Raw genomic sequence first — 5094 nt, forward strand, 5'->3', positions numbered from 1 at the left:
CAGGAGATTGTCTTGACCATGTCTACATGCCTAAATGCACTGAGTTGCCGCCATGTGATTGGCTGGTTAGAAATTAAGTGTTAAGGAGCAGTTGGACAGGTGTACCTAATAAAGTGGCCGGTGAGTGTAATTGCTAAGTTTTATCTACACAGGACTGCTAAAACTGTAATAACATTTCTGTCTGGCTAGTATGGCTACAGACAGAAACACAGCAGAAGCTTTAGAAGATTAAAACAATTTGGTAGATTCTGAGAGAAAAAGAAAAAGAAAGGGAAAAGGGAGTGGGGGTGTCTCCAAAACAAAAAAAAAGGCCTGGATGTTCATTAAAAACAACAGCTGTCAATGATTACGGGATCCTTTCCATGGCAAAGAAAAGCCTTTGCAATATCCAAGCAGCCAAGAAAAGAACACGCTTTATGAGGAAGACATATCATTATCCATTTCTCATATTAAAAGAAGACTTCACATGAGTGAATAAAGGAAGCTCAACACAAAGTACAAAACAATGATGAACTCATCTTTTTAAACTATAATCATCTTACATCAAGAGGGGATGAAGTTATAGTTGTTTTGGTCAAACATTGCAGATGACATTTGCAATCTCGCAAAATATTATGGGATAGTGCAAAATTTTAGGAATGTCACACTTTTTTCATAGCTTTGCTGAAATATATACAAACATATAAATGTATACCCGTACCTGCATACTGTATATTGATTTATGGACACATACAGGGGTTAGACAATGAAACTGAAACACCTGGTTTTAGACCACAACATCCCTTTCAGACAGCTTCCTCTTGCATCCACAATTAATCCTGTTGGATGTGGTTGGTCCTTCTTGGTGGTATGCTGACATTACCCTGGATACTGTGGCTCTTGATCCATCACAAAGACTTGCTGTCTTGGTCACAGATGTGCCAGCAAGACGTGCACCAACTATTTGTCCTCTTTTGAACTCTGGTATGTCACCCATAATGTGTGCATTGCAATATTTTGAGCAAAACTGTGCTCTTACCCTGCTAATTGAAACTTCACAGTCTGCTCTTACTGGTGCAATGTGTAATTAATGAAGACTGACCACCAGGCTGGTCCAGCGGTCCTTAGCGATGAAACCTCCCACACTAAAATGACAGGTGTTTCAGTTTCATTGTCTAATCCCTGTATGTGTATGCCAGTTTCCCCTCCACCCCAACTCCAACCCAAAAACCCTAAACATCTTCAAGCAACAATTGGGAGTGGGCCCAGGCATCAGCGGTGATAGGAATGTCAACTTCTACAACATCAATTTTAGGTCAATATGTGGACAAAAAAGAGTAATGGTTATGTTTGTATTAGCTATGGTGGGTTAGCTGAGGCAGCCATGCTGAACTGGGAAGACTCCAAATGTTAAGGAATTTTAATGGCTGTAATGGTAAAGCAAAAAAAAAAAGGGGGGGGGTAAGCATTCTGCAAGTCATGTAATTATTCTTAAAGCTATAGATCAGGATATCAGTAATTCAAACAAGTCAAAAGACAGAATAGACCCACAATCAACAATGCAGGACAGCTGCAATAAAGTCCTGGAAAAGCACCATACCACAGAACACTTACACTAAGTATTTGACTGCACCAATTTATAATCCTCCGTAGAAGAGTATGGAGACAAAGCAGTAGGTTCATGTCCTTAATTGTGTACAATACCCTCACCCAGGACATTTAGTAGCTGCTGCACTCATCTTTATGATGGGCCTGCGAGGCAGCAGATTGGTAAGGCTGAATGGCCCAATAAGCTAGTCAAGAAGGGCAGCTTTTGCAGGACTGAGTCCATTTCGTTTGGAAGTACTCAGAAGAAGTGGTATGAGTACAAGGACTGAATCAATCCAGCATGACCTTCATCCTTTTTGTCACAGTGATAGAGCCAATAAAGCAGCACCTTCGGCATTAACATGGGACTCAAAGACACTAACCTTGCCTTCACTTCCAAGTTTTCCAAGCTGGATCGAACTCAGTAGCTGGTACCAAGAGTTTGAGTGAATGCTGATTTAGCATTCACACTGTTGTTTTCCTGTTGTTTTTTTCTGCACTGTTTTTTAAATTTTTTTTCCCAATCTGTCTACTTTTGCTAATATTTTTCCAGTTTAACCGTTATCAAAATGTTCAGCTCATTCAGGGGTGCTATGATTTTTTATTTGTATTACATTTTTACTCTTAATATTTATTTTTATTAACAAATATCTCCATAGAAAACATTGAAATCTCTTCAAATCCTTCAAAAACAGGATTTTCTTTGAAATCTACTTTTAAATATCTGCTCTATTGTCCTCCTATTGTGTAGCCTGGTAAAAACCAGACCCTCGTCAAGGGAAACTAGAATTGAGTGGAACTGCATAAGGCAAGGGCCAGGTTACTTATTGTGTAAATTTTAACCTTGGCAACTTTTAGTTAACCCTTTGCTTCTTCAGGTTTTAGCAACCGTTTTACTAGTTTTAGCTTGTATCCATTTTTAAATGTTTATCCAGGCTTTTGGTGCTTTAGTTTCTACATAACATACATTGATTCTTTTAGATACCATGCGCCTTCAGTGACTAGTTTTGGCTACCCTTTGGCTACTATTAGCCATGTTTTTGCTACTTTTAGCTAGTTATTGTTTAGCAATTTTTTGCCATTAGCTAGCATTTTGCTACTTTATATTTCAGCTTGACTTTTCAGCTACCATTTAGCACCTGATAGCTTTTAACAAGGATTTTACTTCTTTTGTTTTTGTTGGCCTTTATTTCTTTTTAGCTATTTTTTTTATCACATTTAGCAGCTATTTTGTTACATTTAGCTTTTAGTTAACATTTAGATAGTTTTGGCTTTTTAGTTAGCATTTTTCTTATTTTTAGCCAGTATTTTCATCTTTTTGCACATGCTCTACTTTTAGTTTAAAGTCAATTTCAACCTTTAACAAATTTCATTCAGCATTCACAGCGTCTTTTTACAAAAAATAAAATTGCTCTAGTTAGTTTAAACACGTGCTCTTTATTCACTCTTGACTTTCAATTTCCAAACATGCCAGATTAAAAAGGTATGATATGTTGTCACTGAACTTTCTGGACACAAACTGACTCGATGTTATCAAAACTGTGTAAACACTCTTTTAAATTTGACTCGGGTGTAATTTAGTCACAACTGCAAACACTGTCACAGAGGTAGTCTGTACTAGACAGAATACCAATTAGTGGCGTTTTTCAGGTAGGGCACGACAAATAATCAAGAGTATGATGTCTTTTCAGAGAAGCATGAAACCAAAACATTAACCGTACTCTGAAGTGCCCCAGTCATTTGCACATTACTTGTAAGTGCATTAGTGAAAAAAAAAGAATTGTGGTTGTTAAGTATGTTCAGGGAATAAATCTTCCAAAATGTGCCAAAATGGAGTGACAAAGAAGCATGTACATGTTAAAACAGCTCAGATGTAAACTTACAAATACTGAAAAGTTTTGCAGTGTGTCACAAATTTGACAAACTCTTGTCAGGAGTACATCTAACTATATTTCTGTTTTGTGCATGCTGCTTTGCTCCATTTATTGTAATAACATTTATTGTATTATAAATGCTTTATAAGCTCGTGTGTATTTGAATCATTTGTGTATTCTGCTGTAGTTATATCATGACTTATGGTTGTTTTATGTTCTTTATTTGCACCTATTTTTTAAATTGAATTGACATTAATTTTAGAAGTGACCTCTGTCTGTTGGCAAATAATTTCAAAAACAACTGGATGAATTTTCATTAAACTTTCAGACATTAATCACTGGATGTACATCTACAGCTGATTAATATTTGGAGTCAACTCAATTCAAGATGGCCGCCACAGCACAATGACTTCTGGAAACACAAAAAATGCTTACAATTCAGCCAGTTTTACATATAGTGAGCTACAATTTCCTGTGGTATTCCTGGAAGCCATTATCACAGCTTTAACACATTTTGCAAAATTATGTATAATACTGTATAAAGCTATTTAAAAAATGTTTGACCAAAACAGCACTGTTCCTTCTCATAGTAAGATGCTTAGTTTAAAACTTTGGTCTGAAAGGTAGCAGGCGATTTACACCCTTTTAAGAAATCCAAGGCCTTTAGTTTACTTGCATTGCTTTTCATGATTTTTGCTCTTCAAAAAGATTGCAATTAAGTATGCCTTACAGTGTTGGTTTGTTTTCACAGCACTTCAGAAGCATTGGCAAGCTGTGGCATGTCTGGACAGTGAAAGAACAGCAAGTTAAAGGGACGTGTGAGGTGCTGCTTTGTGTTCAGTCCTCAAAGAAGGAAAAGAAATCTTTCAAGTGGTATAGACAACAAGGTTAAAGAACTGTGACTGACGTTACATGCAGCTGCTGCAAATATCTAAGTTCATGTTTTCAGTTCAGATTAAAACGTTCTTTTTCTAGGTGCCCTACTAAAGGTAATTTTTCACCTTTCCATAGTTTGATGACACTACCTGCAGTGATGACACTTAGAGAGCACCTTCCCCTTCCTTGACATTTCTGTGTGAACTTCTTCGATCGGTTGCCAAAGGAACCAGCTCTGTAAATCGCAGAGGACAGTGAGCTTAGAACCCCCAGTGGGTGAGTAACTGGTTTCATTGTCTAGCCGCAGAATCTCCTCTTTATGTAAGCATTACACATATAGTCAAGACGAAACCAAGAGTTTTGTTTTTTTACTAAAGGTCATCAGTTGCAGATGTTCATCCACTGATTAAGAGTTTCATAGTGGTTCATCATTGTTTGTGCTAACAGACAAACAGGGCGAACACAATCTGCAAATCTTGTGCAATTAGAGGAGAAGGTGGGGGACAAGTGTCAGTTACTACCACACCAACATTTGGTCAATATGTTTCAAAATCACTGAGTCAAAAAGTTAATGAATTGTAGATGTTTATTCAGCAACTACTTACTGTAAATTTTATTTTAATACGTTTAGAAATTCATTAGATATTTTTCTAACGATACAAACACAGAGGAGAAGACATGATTGCTTCGCCTTCGGTTGTATAGTGACTTTCACCATTTAATTTTATTTGTAACAAGTGATGGGATCAGGAGTTAAACAAACCAGGGCATGTAAGAT

Source organism: Austrofundulus limnaeus, unplaced genomic scaffold (genome assembly GCF_001266775.1).
Source record: "Austrofundulus limnaeus strain Quisiro unplaced genomic scaffold, Austrofundulus_limnaeus-1.0 Scaffold99, whole genome shotgun sequence".
Taxonomy (NCBI): domain Eukaryota; kingdom Metazoa; phylum Chordata; class Actinopteri; order Cyprinodontiformes; family Rivulidae; genus Austrofundulus; species Austrofundulus limnaeus.